The following is a 14,405-nucleotide window of genomic DNA, read 5'->3' as shown; positions in this document are numbered from 1 at the left end:
TGGATAGTGAAAGCAAAGCTAATCAGGTGTCCGGCCCCCTCCCCGAGACCACGCCGGGTCCCGTGCTAGTCAGGATGTTGGAGGTTGTGCCTTCAGAGGAAAGCGAGGGAGGGGACAAGGAAGCTACGGCCTCCTCGAAGGAGGCTGTTTGGAAGGGAGGAATCGAAAATTCCTCTCCTCAGGGGAATAAGAGGACCGCCTCTTAAGACCCGGAGACCATGGCCTCAAAGCGGGGGAAGAAATCTTCGCCAGAGGGTCCTGTGCTGGGGGATGCTTCAGACGAATTATGCCCTCAAGGGGATCAGCCCTCCACCGAGCCGTAAGTAGAGAGGAGTTTTTCTTTTTAAGAGATGAGAGAAATCCCTGCTTTATATCTGAGAAAAGTAATCGAAAATTTACCTTGTAGCTCAGACCTTAGCCCTTCTCAGCAGAGCTCATCTTCGGGGGACCTTCTTCCGGAAATGATGGAGAGCGGAATGCCTTCCCCTACCGTACCTCCTTGCGAGGTGGGCGACCCTGAGGTATCGTCGCGGAGGGTTTCTTTGAATCCGGCAGGGCCGGAAGGTAATCATATGGCCCCCCAAAGCCCTCCGCGTCCGGCCTTCGAAAAGGGCCATCGGACGAGTCCGACACCGTTTGGTGCACGGTCGGAGGAGCTGAAGGATCTGCTAGGGCGAGCATCTATCTCAGAGGAGCACCGTGCATTGATGGGTATAGTGATTGAGAGGATTTCATCCGCGGAGAGCGGATTGCACGAGGCCGTCAGGAGTTTACTGACAGGTTTTGAGGTACGCGAAATAATGTACCCTTTTTGGACAGGTGCGCATAAATAAGATGCGCCCTGTGTAGATAGTAGCCCCTGAGACTCTGTGTTTTGTCAAAAGTGATAGCGCGCAGAGGATCATAATCCCAGGTCTAATATGCCGCCTTCATACGTAGGTGGCGAAGTGTCCGGTGGCCAGCCGGACTGATGAATTTGCCGAGCTAAAGCGGCAACTTGACGTGGCAGATGCCGACATCGCGCTTGTCAACAAGCGGCTTGACAAGGCACAAGGTATGTAATTCCTCCGGAGGCACCTGGTAAGAGGAGCTTTATGCCAGTATCTTACAATGTGTGCGCTTGATGCAGATGGTGCTGCTGCCATGGAGAATCTTCGGGCGGAACTTGCCCGAGCCAAGGAGCAAGCCAGGAAAAGTGATGCGGCTGCCGGAAAGGCAATTGAAGAGCTGAAAGCCGAACAGGCTGCTCACTGCCGAAGCAAGAAGGAAATGGCCGAGATGGCCGTGAAGCTGAAGAACGCTGCTGACCGTTGCAAGCTTCTTGAAAAAGAAGATCGGGCGGAACAGACGGACCTGAAGAAGGCCGTTGCCGATGCCAAGGATGCTCGCTCTGTGATGAGAGCTATGAAGGAGGAGCTGCATCAGGCCGGAGAGATCGCGGTTGGAAAGCCCTTTATGCTGCGGAGGAATTTCTGTGATCCTAAGCATGCTCCGTTGGACCAGATGTGGAGTACGGCGGACACCTATCTGGATTTAGCAGCGAGTGCCGCAGATGCGGCCGAACACTTCCGAGATCAAGAAGATCGCGAAGTGGAAAAGCTCTTCTGGTCGCAGTTCCACAATCCAGAGCGTCCACTGTCATTAGCCGATCGTTTGGCCGAATGGGCCGAGCTAAATAGGTTGTCCGGACTCGCCATGAAGTATGTCATGAGTCATCTGTGGCCAGAGAGGCCAGAGCCGAAAAGTTATTTCAACTTGGTGCAGCAGTTCCTTGGTGCGGCGCCGCATATCAATGCGATGAAGAGGTCAGCGTGCATAGAGGGTGCGCGGATGGCTCTTGCCCGTGTCAAGACATACTGGGCGGAAATGGAAGCCACCGCTGTTGCATCCCCAGACTCGGATGGAAGCCGAGTACCTGCCGAGCACTATTTTCAGGAAGTTCTGCAAGGCGCTCGTTTAATAGAGACGCAGTGCTCGAAGGATACTATATTCGAATAGCATATATTATTGTAAAACAATATTTTGATAAATTGTAGAAGCTTTTTATACTTGTGCCTGCAAGTATTATAATACCTCCTGTGCGGCCGTTTAACATATATGTATATATAATCTGAAAGATGGCAGTCGTCGGCTTCAGCCCCCACGCACATAATGCGGGGGTGTTCGCAGAAGGCGCATTTTCACACTTGATCCAACGTCTTGGTCCTACAAAGGAGGTGATAGCGCAGCGAACTAGGCAATCGGACTATGATGCTTTATCACTTTCACTTAGCCATAGGAGTTTGACAGTGAGGCTACTTATATAGCCCCTGGTGGCGCCTGCGCTCGCCCGAACTCGGGGCGCGTATGTGCCTGGCCGGGAAACGGCCCTTCGTTAATGCGGAGGAATCCTAAAGATTCCGGTAAGTCATCGAGTGGTTGACCAGTCTCACGCTATATCATGACAGTCAGTTTTCGGCTTTCTCTACTGAGGTGCTCGCCTGGCCGAACCAGGGCACAATCGCAGTAGTTCTCCTGGTGCCGCCTTAGCCGATAGAGCGGAACGTAAGGCAGCAAAACACAGGAGCCGGGCAAACCCAACATTTGACCAAAGACATGATTCGGAGCTGATGCATATAAGGCCAAACTCGCGACGCCGAACACTCCCTAAGGTATTCGGTCTTTATGAGGGCGGGCGGGATAACGCCCTTAGTAATAAGCCCCTAGTGTCCAGGTACGCGCAAAACTCTGACGTGGCCACATGCCAAAACGCCAGCCTCCTCCTTGGTTATACCAAGAAACCAGGGGATGTGTATCAACAAGAGACAGTAAAAAAGGTTTACGCAGGGTCTTAATCTGAAAAGAATCCTTGGAACGGGTCCCTGCTGCACGTCTGCGCCTGTGTCTCCGTTGTGCCGTATCCTGGACGGGCGTAGCACGGTGTTCATCTGTAAAAGAGAGGAACTTAGTTGAAGAAAGATCGTGCCGAACATAAGTTATACTAAATAAACAAAGTATAAATCGAAATGGGTAAAATTGAGCTTTATTGTCTCTTGTTTTATATGCGCGGAGCCCCTAGTACAGGGGTATACGGCTATTAAGCCTTTATCAATTGTATGTTTATGCCGGACTCGTCTAGCCGTGTCCGTGGTCTTGACGACCTGTTTAGGTGCTTTGGCTGGTGAAGCCGCTTTATTGTGGGGCTGTCAAGGCAGCCGCACTGTCTTCCGCGCGAGAGGAACACTCAATGTTTTCCCTTTAATGAGATGATGCCTCGTGGACCGGGCATCTTAAGCGTAAGAGATGCATAATGCGGTATTGCGTTAAAGCGGGCGAAAGCTTTGCGTCCCAGCAGTGCTTGATAGCTACTTGAGAATGGGGAGATGTGGAAAGTTAGCTATTCGCGACGGAAGTTATCGAGGGAGCCAAACATAACTTCTAGCCGGAGAGAACCCATGCAACGGGCATCCAGGCCTGGCGTTACCCCTTGAAAGGAGGTTTTGCTATGGCGAATTTTTGTTGGGTCTATCCCCATGTTGTGGATTGTGTCCTGGTATAACAGGTTTAGACCACTGCCGCCGTCCATCAGGACATTTGTAAAGTGGAGTCCGCCGATTATTGGATCTAATACCAAGGCAGTCCAGCCTGCGTTCTGGATACTTCTAGAGTAATCCTGATGGTCGAAGGTGATCGGTTTTAACAACCATTGGCGAGACTCCTTTGGGATAGGACGTATGGCGCGTATCTCTGGTGGCGCCGTTCTGTTCGTCATGTGAAGTAAGTTTACTGTTTTGACTTCTTGTGGGAAATCCTTTTGTTTCCTGGTGCTCTGCTTGTGGGGTTCATCGTCGTCCTCACTTGGTGAGTCTAGCCCCTTGTGTTCGGCGTTGAGTTTGCCGACTTGCTTGAAAACCCAACAATCTTTGTGGGTATGGTTCGCAGGCTTCCTAGGAGTACTGTGTATTTGACATATCTTGTCCAAGATTTTGTTTAAGTTGGATAGCTCATCCCTGTTATCCTTGAGGGACGGCTTTCTCTAACTCTGCCATGAGCTTTTGAATCCGGCATTGACCGCTGTGCTCTTTGGGCTGTTTCCCTTATTCCGGCACTGGTCCTTGCTACGTCGGGGTTTTCCGTTTCCATCCCTAACTTCGGATGTACTTGGGTTGCTGGTGCTACATCTTGCCAACCAGTTGTCCTCTCCTGCGCAAAAGTGGGTCATGAGGCTTGTTAATGCGGCCATTGTTCTTGGCTTTTCTTGGCCGAGGTGTCTGGCGAGCCATTCGTCTCGAACGTTATGCTTAAAAGCTGCTAGGGCTTCGGCGTCCGGACAGTCGACTATCTGATTCTTTTTAGTAAGAAATCTGTTCCAGAATTTCTGGGCTGACTCTCCGGGCTGTTGAGTTATGTGACTGAGATCGTCTGCATCCGGAGGGCGGACATAGGTCCCTTGAAAATTTGCCCGGAAAGCATCCTCAAGCTCTTCCCAACTTCCAATGGTGTTTTCGGGAAGGCTTTTGAGCCAATGCCGGGCTGGCCCTTTAAGCTTGAGGGGTAAGTATTTTATGGCGTGGAGGTCATATCCTCTGGCCATGTGTATGTGGAGGATATAATCCTCGATCCAGACCCCAGGGTCTGTTGTTCTGTCGTACGCCTCTATGTTTACGGGCTTGAATCCCGCTGGAAATTCATGGTCCAGCACCTCATCGGTGAAACATAGGGGGTGTGCGGCACCCCTGTATTTGGGTGTGCTGTGATGTTCGGATATTTGTTGTGTTGCATTGCTTACTAGAGCTTGCTTTCTTGGCCCGTATATAGATCTGGCTGGGCCGTCTTTTTGATGCGGATCCTTTGGTGGATCGCGTGCCGGCTTGTGTGCGGCGCCGCTTGCCGCTCCATGCTGCCCATGCGGTCGTCCATCCGACTAGATGGCTTTCCTATTTTTTGACTGCGGGGGCTCTAAGGCCTCCTCGTCAAATTCAGGCAGTAGCTTTCGCTTTGGATAGCTTTTTGTGCAGCGACTGCCGCCATATTTGTCTGCGGTGTTGCGTACTTTGCTCCATCTGATTCTGAGTGCATCTTCCGCAGTTTTGAGCTTCCGCTTCTGCTTTTTCAGGCTATGCACAGTGGCGACGAGCCTTTTGTGGAGGTTCTTCTGCTCCATGAGTTTATCCGGCGTAAGGTCGTCCGGACTATTGTTTTCGCCGGGGACGGGGTGTTCGGTTTGTTTGTCCAAGTTGCCCTGTTCAGACGCTTGCTCGAAGGCATGTTCGTCGTCCGCGGGCTCGTCCTGCTCTATGGCTGGATCTGTATGGCTGCTATCTCTGTCGAGGCAGGGCTTGGAGCGGTGCTTACGTCGCCGCTTTGATTGCTTTTCGAGTGAATGATCCCTTGTTGCATCCCTGTGTTCCTCGTTGTCGCTTCCTTTGGGTGTGTCCACCATGTATATCTCATGAGATGAGATGGCTGTCTAGTGCCTTATAGGCGTCTGTTCATGTTCATCTCCTACATCGTCGTCCATACCGTCGATGTCTTCGGAGTCGAAGTCGAGCACATCGTTCAAATTATCGACAGTGGCTACGAAGTGGGTGGTGGGTGGGCATTGAATTTCTTCGTCGTCCACATCCCAATCCTGCCGGTCATAGTCCGGCCAGGGCTCTCCTGATAAAGAGAGAGACCTGAGTGAATTCAGAATGTCGCCGAAGGGCGAATGTTGAAATATGTCTGCGGCGGTGAACTCCATGATCGACGCCCAATCGGATTCGATCGGTAGGGGCGCGGAGGGCTCGGAGTCTGGAGAGGAGTCCGGCACCTTGGAGTCACGGGCTTCGCAGAGGACAAGGCTGGTGTTCGGCTTGATCGCCGTAGAGATTGTAGCCCCCGAGGCGGTGTCTAACCACCCGTCCTTGATTGGTGTGATCGGCTCCGAGCTAGGGGTTGGAGCGGACACAGATGCGGCCTCCAGGGCACTGTTCGGCGGCAGAGCTAGATCATGCCCATCATGACAGTGCGGCGCGCTCAGCTGTGGCCCAAATCCGTCGAAGATCAAGTCTCCGTGGATGTCGGCCATGCAGTTCAGACTTCCAAATCTGACCTGATGGCCAGGGGCGTAGCTTTCGATCTGCTCCAGATGACCAAGCGAATTGGCCCACAGTGCAAAGCTGCCGAATACGAAGATCTGTCCGGGGAGAAAAGTCTCACCCTGGATCGCATCACTTTCGATGATCGGAGAAGCCATCAGGCCTAAAAGTGACGACATAGAGGAACTCTCAACGAAAGCACCAATGTCGGTGTCAAAACCGGCGGATCTCGGGTAGGGGGTCCCGAACTGTGCGTCTAGGCGGATGGTAACAGGAGGCAGGGGACACGATGTTTTACCCAGGTTCGGGCCCTCTTGATGGAGGTAAAACCATACGTCCTGCTTGATTAATATTGATGATATGGGTAGTACAAGAGTAGATCTACCACGAGACCAGAGAGGCTAAACCTTAGAAGCTAGCATATGGTATGATTGTTGTTCGTCCTATGGACTAAAACCCTCCGGTTTATATAGACACCGGAGAGGGCTAGGGTTACACAGAGTCAGTTACAATGGTAGGAGATCTACATATTCGTATCGCCAAGCTTGCCTTCCACGCCAAGGAAAGTCCCTTCCGGACACGGGACGAAGTCTTCAATCTTGTATCTTCATAGTCCAGGAGTCCGGTCGAAGGCATAGTCCGGCTATCCGAACACCCCCTAATCCCGGACTCCCTCAAGGACACCTAGGGTCATAATACTAACTCCAACATACACATCAAGGCAACGGAGTACCTCAACACACCGATTAATGTGCTTAATCTGGCCCAAAAATACAAGGGAACATGGAGGAAAGATTTGCAAGTGCATCAGACTATTTAGAAACCTAGGATGACTCGGATAGCATAACGGCTATAAATGCTCAAAATGGTTTGAGACATCCTACAAAAATGGTGGCATAACCACTCAACATCACAATATCAAGGTTCTGAGGTCAACTGTCAACACACAGAAGTAGTAGGAACTGAACTGGGCTTGAAACCATCAATCTTATAAGTCTACAGATTAGTAACACGTGATCCTGATAGAAAGATGAGAAGCCTAGTTCTTAATCCCCGTAGAAAAGAAGAGGTTGACTCAGATCAGAGGGGCATAAGGTAAAGGAGTAAAAAGAGCCATACGTTCCCTTCCACAATCAATTCCCTTATATAACTAAAGCATTTGTAGACACGACTTCGACCAGCTTGGCTTGGTAATCCTACAGGCAGTCAGGCTCTGATACCAAAGCTGTCAGGACCCCGATCCTAAGACACATCGATCTAGCATGTAACACATCATATCACTTTGCGGCCTCACGCACGGTATTCCCATGGGTGCCACCTTACCTGGCCCGGGACCGTTTGCGCCTTTTGGCTCACGTATATGATAGTGTCGCTAGCATCCATATGACAGAGAACCTGGGCCAACATGACTAGTCGTGAACCCAAAGTGGCACTAACTTACGGGGACAGGCATACATGAATCAACATTGAGCATGTCGGTCAGCAGCGTGCGAATCCGGGCTGTAGCACTGGGCTAATAGGACTCCGGTGAACCGGGCTGTAGCCGGCTAGGCAGGACTCCAGATGTCACCGTGTGACATTTCCCCGAAGGGACAGACACAGGAATGAAGTGAATCACATGCCGGCCAGTCAAGTGTTCTGGAGCAGTAGTGCTGGGCTAGCAGGACTCCGGTGAACCGGGCTGTAGCGGACTACTATGGCTCATGGAAGCACAAGACTACATTTCCCCATAAGAGAGGCTACCAAGGATGAACAACTAGGTTGTCGGATCCCACACATACCAAGCATTTCAATCATACACACAATATGCTCGATATTTGTAAATACAACATGGCATCACAACATAACTCTACGACTCAAGTATTTATTCATTAGGCTCCGAAGATCCAGATAATACAAACATGGGTCTCATGACCCAACATTCAGAGCATACAAGTCAAAGCACATGCGGAAGCTTAACATGTCTGAGTACAGACTTCTACAAATGAAAAAGGCTGAGAAGCCTGACTATCTACCAGATCCTGCCGAGGGCACAAGATCATAGCTGAGGTATCAAGCTAAATGTCGAAGTCCATGTGGAACTACTAGCGAGATTGAAGTCTCTCTGCAAAACATAAATTAAGCAAACGTGAGTACAAATGTACCCAGCAAGACTTACATTAGAACTAGCTACATATGCATCAGTATCAAGAAAGGGGTGGTGGAGTTTAACTACAGCAAGCCAGCTTTGACCCGGTGGCTATCTTGAACTACGACTGCAAGTAACTCTTTTGAGGTGGCGCACACGAGTCCACATATTCACCATACCAATACACCACTATGGATCCGCTCCCGTCTCCCTACGAGAAGGCCGTCCATAGCACTCACGCTTATCTTGCGCATTTTAGAGTATCCACTTTCACTTGTCTATGAACTATGCAAGGGGTCCAAGTTTCCATATCCGAGGAATCCGGCTATTCGAATAGATACTGATAGCCCTGCAGGGGTGTACTTCTTCACACACACTCTCACCACTTATCACCATGTACACGTCATGTATCTCGGCAACCTTCAGGCGGAAGCCTGGCGAGGGTGTTGGCCACGACCTGACTAACCACACAAGTCTCTCAGCCAGGTTTATCGCCTATTCGGGTTCCATCCGCAAGGAGATCCGGCCGGGGTGTTGCTCACGGCCCCAAACGATGTGTACATGGTTCCCAAGCCCACCATCCAGGTGCCACTTGGTACACCAGGCCACTGTGCCTAGTCTGTCCCAAGCCCACCTGTACCAGGTGCCACTTGGTAGACTACTAACACTACCTACAAACACCAGAAACTAGTTGCAACTCCTGGACATAGATCGAGTTGATTAATAAGTCGAGAGGGGTCGAGTTACCAGAACCCAATGTGTGGTAGTAACTGTTCATGGATCACAAACACAGAACTCAGTTCCTAAGAACGGCTGCAATGAGACAACCCACCATGTACTCCTACATGGCCTCTCACCGCTACCTTTACCAAATCGTGTTCACACACTTAGCTCTCAACGGCAGGACATGTTCACCACATTCCAATTCATCCTTGATGAATCATACCTGACTCAACTCTAAGCAGTAGCAGGCATGACAAACAAACATGAATGAGTAGGCACATCATGGCTCAAACAACTCCCACTCATGCTAGTGGGCTTCATCTATTTACTGTGGCAATGACAGGTCATGCTTGCCTGACACTTCTGAAGATAGTATAGTTCTTCATCGGTGTCATCGATCACATCGTTGGAACCACATCTACCGAAGGGGAACAACCACCGGCAAACACAAAAGAAACAACATTCACTGCAATGCACAATCAAATGAATGACATCTCATGTTAAGGAACTGAATTCACCAAATGCAATATCTAGCCAAGTTAATTGAAGTGGAACTCAAACAAGATCGAATTCCAACTCCAAATGTGATTTCATAAATTGCCCTAATCATCATTTGTCCTATTTAGTGAGGGTAACTTGTTCAAACATGCATGATCATGGCATAAACAGATTCTTCATATTTTTCTGATCATTTTTCATATATAAATTATTTGCTTTGGAGTTACGGTTGAATTTCTATGATTTTTAGAAGTTTAGGACATTTTTTGAATTAATAAATCATTTCTGATTTATTTAAAATTCCAGAAAATATATATTGCGTCAGCCTGACATCATCACAATGTCAGCAGGTCAACGGGGCACCGTCCAGGTCAAACTTGACGTGTGGGGTCCACACGTTAGTGACTATCTAACTAACCTAAGTTTAATTAGAGCTTGGGCCCGCATGTCAGTGTCTAATCTACTTAACTAAGTTAATTAACACTAACTAAACTAAGTTAGGGAGGGAGAATGACCAGAGAGAGGGGAGAGGTGGAGAGGGGGTCACAGGACGTCTCCAGGTGCGGAGAAGGGAGAGGGATGAGCCTCCAGCGCGAAGCAGGAGGTGGAATCCTCATGTGCGTGCGCGGGCGACACGGCGTCGTCCTCCTGGCAGGAGCTAGGAGATGATTGGCAACGTGGGCTGGCAGGTAGGTGCTCTGTCTTTTTCTATTTTCCGTTTTTCTGTTTTGTTTTAATTATTTTGCCACTGATTCAAATTCAAAGTAAATCAAAGCAGGGCAAAACCTTTTGAATATCTGTATGTTGCCATTATGGACTTTTCCAAAGGCACATAAATAATTTCAGGGCCTTTTGAAATATATTCTATATAAAATGAATATAATCCAAAAGTCAAATACTTATTTATTTAATTTCAAAGGCCCAAAATAAATATCCCCGAGACTCCAAAAATATTGGTTTTAGTTTTACTTCTTCCCAATATTTTTATAGCTTAAGAGGAACATTTTCTTGGGTTTGTTTGAAGCAATTTTTAATGTTGATCATTTGTAGAAATGATCTCTGAGGCTTTCCACTTTCCCCAATTCACATTGAAAAGGTATTTAAACATGATGCATGGATGCCACTCACCGATGCAACTAATTACAAAGCAGAATTCTAGGGCTGTGACAAATATACGTTATTATATGATATGATCATGTTTTGTAAAAGTTATCAACAACTAGCAGGAGCCTTATGGTTGTCCCTTTATTGTAGGAAATACAAACGCCATGTAATTGCTTTACTTTATCACTATGCGTTAGCGATAGTTGTAGAAGCAATAGTTGACGAGACGACCACGACACTACGATGGAGTTCAAGGTGTCAAGCCGGTGACGATGGAGATCATGATGGTGCTTTGGAGATGGAGATCAAAGGCACAAGATGATGATGGCCATATCATGTCACATATTTTGATTGCATGTGATGTTTATCTTTTATGCATCTTATTTTGCTTAGTATGGCGGTAGCATTATAAGATGATCCCTTACTAAAATTCCAAGGTATAAGTGTTCTCCCTGAGTATGCACCGTTGCGACAGTTCGTCGTGCTGAGACGCCACGTGATGATCGGGTGTGGTAAGTTCTACCTTCACGTACAACGGGTGCAAGACAGTTTTGCACATGCGGAATACTCGGGTTAAACTTGACGAGCATAACATGTACAGACATGGCCTCAGAACACTAGAGAACGAAAGGTCGAACGTGAATCATGTAGTAGATATGACATAGATATGTTCACCATTGAAAACTACTCCATCTCACGTGATGATCGGACATGGTTTAGTTGATATGGATCACGTGATCATTTAGATGACTCGAGGGATGTCCATCTAAGTGGGAGTTCTTAAGTAATATGATTAATTGAACTTAATTTATCATGAACTTAGTCCTGATAGTTTTTGCATATCTATGCTGTAGATCAATGGCCCGTGCTACCGTTCCCTTGAATTTTAATGCGTTCCTAGAGAAAGCTAAGTTGAAAGATGATGGTAGCAACTACACGGACTGGGTACGTAACTTGAGGATTATCCCCATTTCTGCACAGAAGAATTATGCCCTTGATGCACCGCTAGGTGACAAGCCCCCTCCCGCTAATGTAGACGCTTTGAACATCTGGCAGACGCGGTCTGATGACTACTCTATAGTTTAGTGTGCAATGCTCTATGACTTAGAATCAGGACTTCAAAGACGTTTTGAACGTCATGGACCATATGAGATCTTCCAGGAATTGAAGTTAATATTTCAAGCAAATGCCCAAGTTGAGAGATATGAAGTCTCCAACAAGTTCTATAGCTGCAAGATGGAGGAGAATAGTTCTGTCAGTGAACACATACTCAAAATGTCTGGGTATCATAACCACTTGACTCAGCTGGTAGTTAATCTTCCGGATGATAGTGTTATTGATAGAGTTCTTCAATCACTGCCACCAAGCTACAAAGGCTTCGTGATGAACTATAATATGCAAGGGATGGGTAAGACAATTCCTGAGCTCTTCGCTATGCTCAAAGCTGCGGAGGTAGAAATCAAGAAAGAGCATTAAGTGTTGATGGTTAACAAGACCACTAGTTTCAAGAAAAAGGGCAAGGGAAAGAAGGGGAACTTTAAGAAGAATGGCAAGCAAGTTGTCACTCCCGAGAAGAAGCCGAAGTCTAGACCCAAGCCTGAAACTGAGTGCTTCTACTACAAAGGGACTGGTCACTTGAAGCGGAACTGCCCCAAGTATTTAGCGGATAAGAAGGATGGTAAAGTGAACAAAGCTATATTTGATATACATGTTATTGTTGTGTACCTTACTAATGCTCGTAGTAGCGCCTGGGTATTTGATACTGGTGCTGTTGCTCATATTTGCAACTCGAAACAGGGGCTCCGGATCAAATGAGGATTGGCTAAGGACGAGGTGACGATGCGCGTCGGGAATGGTTCCAAGGTCGATGTGATAGCCATCGGCACACTACCTCTACATCTACCTTCGGGATTAGTTTTAGACCTGAATAATTGTTATTTGGTGCCAACATTGAGCATGAACATTATATCTGGATCTTGTTTGATGCGAGATGGTTATTGATTTAAATCAGAGAATAATGGTTGTTCTATTTATATGAGTAATATCTTTTATGGTCATGCACCCTTGAAGAGTGGTCTATTTTTGTTGAATCTCGATCATGGTGATACACATATTCATAATATTGATGCCAAAAGATGCAAATTTGATAACGATAGTGCAACATATTTGTGGCACTGCCGTTTAGGTCATATTGGTGTAAATCGCATGAAGAAACTCCGTGAGGATGGACTTTTGGAATCACTTATGAATCATTTGATGCTTGTGAACCATGCCTCATGGGCAAGATGACTAAAACTCCATTCTCCGGAATGATGGAGCGAGCCACTGACTTATTGAAAATAATACATACCGATGTATGCGGTCTAATGATTGTTGAGGCTCGCAGCGGGTATCATTATTTTCTAATCTTCACAAATGATTTGAGCAGATATGGGTATATCTACTTAGTGAAACACAAGTCTGAAACATTTGAAAAGTTCAAAGAATTTTAGAGTGAAGTGGAGAATCATCGTAACAAGAAAATAAAGTTTCTACTATCTGATCGCGAAGGCGAATATTTGAGTAACGAGTTTGGCCTTCATTTAAAACAATGTGGAATAGTTTCACAACACATGCCACCTGGAACACCACATCGTAATGGTGTGTCTGAACGTCGTAACCATACTTTATTAGATATGGTGCGATCTATGATGTATCTTTCCGATTTACCACTATCATTTTGGGGTTATGCATTAGTAACAACTGCATTCACTTTAAATAGGGTACCTCTAAATCCGATGAGACGACACCATATGAACTGTGGTTTGGCAAGAAACCTAAGTTGTCGTTTCTTAAAGTTTGGGGTTGCGATGCTTATGTGAAAAAGCTTCAGCCTAATAAGCTCAAACCCAAATCGGAGAAGTGCATCTTCATAGGATACCCAAAAGAAACTATTGGGTGCACCTTCTATCACAGATCCGAAGGCAAGATCTTTGTTGCTAAGAATGGATCCTTTCTAGAGAAGGAGTTTCTCTCGAAAGAAGTGAGTGGGAGGAAAGTAGAACTTGATGAGGTAATTGTACCTTCTCTTGAATTGGAAAGTAGCTCATCATAGAAATCAGTTCCAGTGATGCCTACACAAACTAGAGAGGAAGCTAATGATAATGATCATGAAGCTTCAGATCAAGTTAGTACCGAACCTCGTAGGTCAACCAGAGTATGTTCCGCACCTGAGTGGTATAGTAATCCTGTTTTAGAAGTCATGTTACTAGACCATGACAAACCTACGTACTATGAGGAAGCGATGATGAGCCCAGATTCCGATAAATGGCTTGAGGCCATGAAATCTGAGATAGGATCCATGTATGAGAACAAAGTGTGGACTTTGGTTGACTTTCCCGATGATCGGCAAGCCATAGAGAATAAATGGATCTTCAAGAAGAAGACTGACGCTGATGGTAATGTTATTGTCTACAAAGCTCGACTTGTTGCGAAAGGTTTTTGACAAGTTCAAGGAGTTGACTACGATGAGACTTTCTCACCCATAGCGATGCTTAAGTCTGTCCGAATCATGTTAGCAATTGCCGCATTTTATGATTATGCAATCTGGCAAATGGACGTGAAAACTGCATTCCTTAATGGATTTCTCAATGAAGAGTTGTATATGATGCAACCAAAAGGTTTTGTTGATCCTAAAGGTGCTAGCAAAGTGTGCAAGATCTAGCGATCCATTTATGGACTGGTGCAAGCATCTCGGAGTTGGAATATACACTTTGATAGTGTGATCAAAGTATATGGTTTTATACAGACTTTCAGAGAAGCCTGTATTTACAAGAAAGTGAGTGGGAGCACTATAGCATTTCTAATATTATATGTGGATGACATATTGTTGATTGGAAATGATATAGAATTTC

Source organism: Triticum aestivum, chromosome 2A (assembly GCF_018294505.1).
Source record: "Triticum aestivum cultivar Chinese Spring chromosome 2A, IWGSC CS RefSeq v2.1, whole genome shotgun sequence".
In the NCBI taxonomy this organism is placed as follows: Eukaryota; Viridiplantae; Streptophyta; class Magnoliopsida; order Poales; family Poaceae; genus Triticum; species Triticum aestivum.
This window is presented reverse-complemented; position numbering follows the sequence as displayed.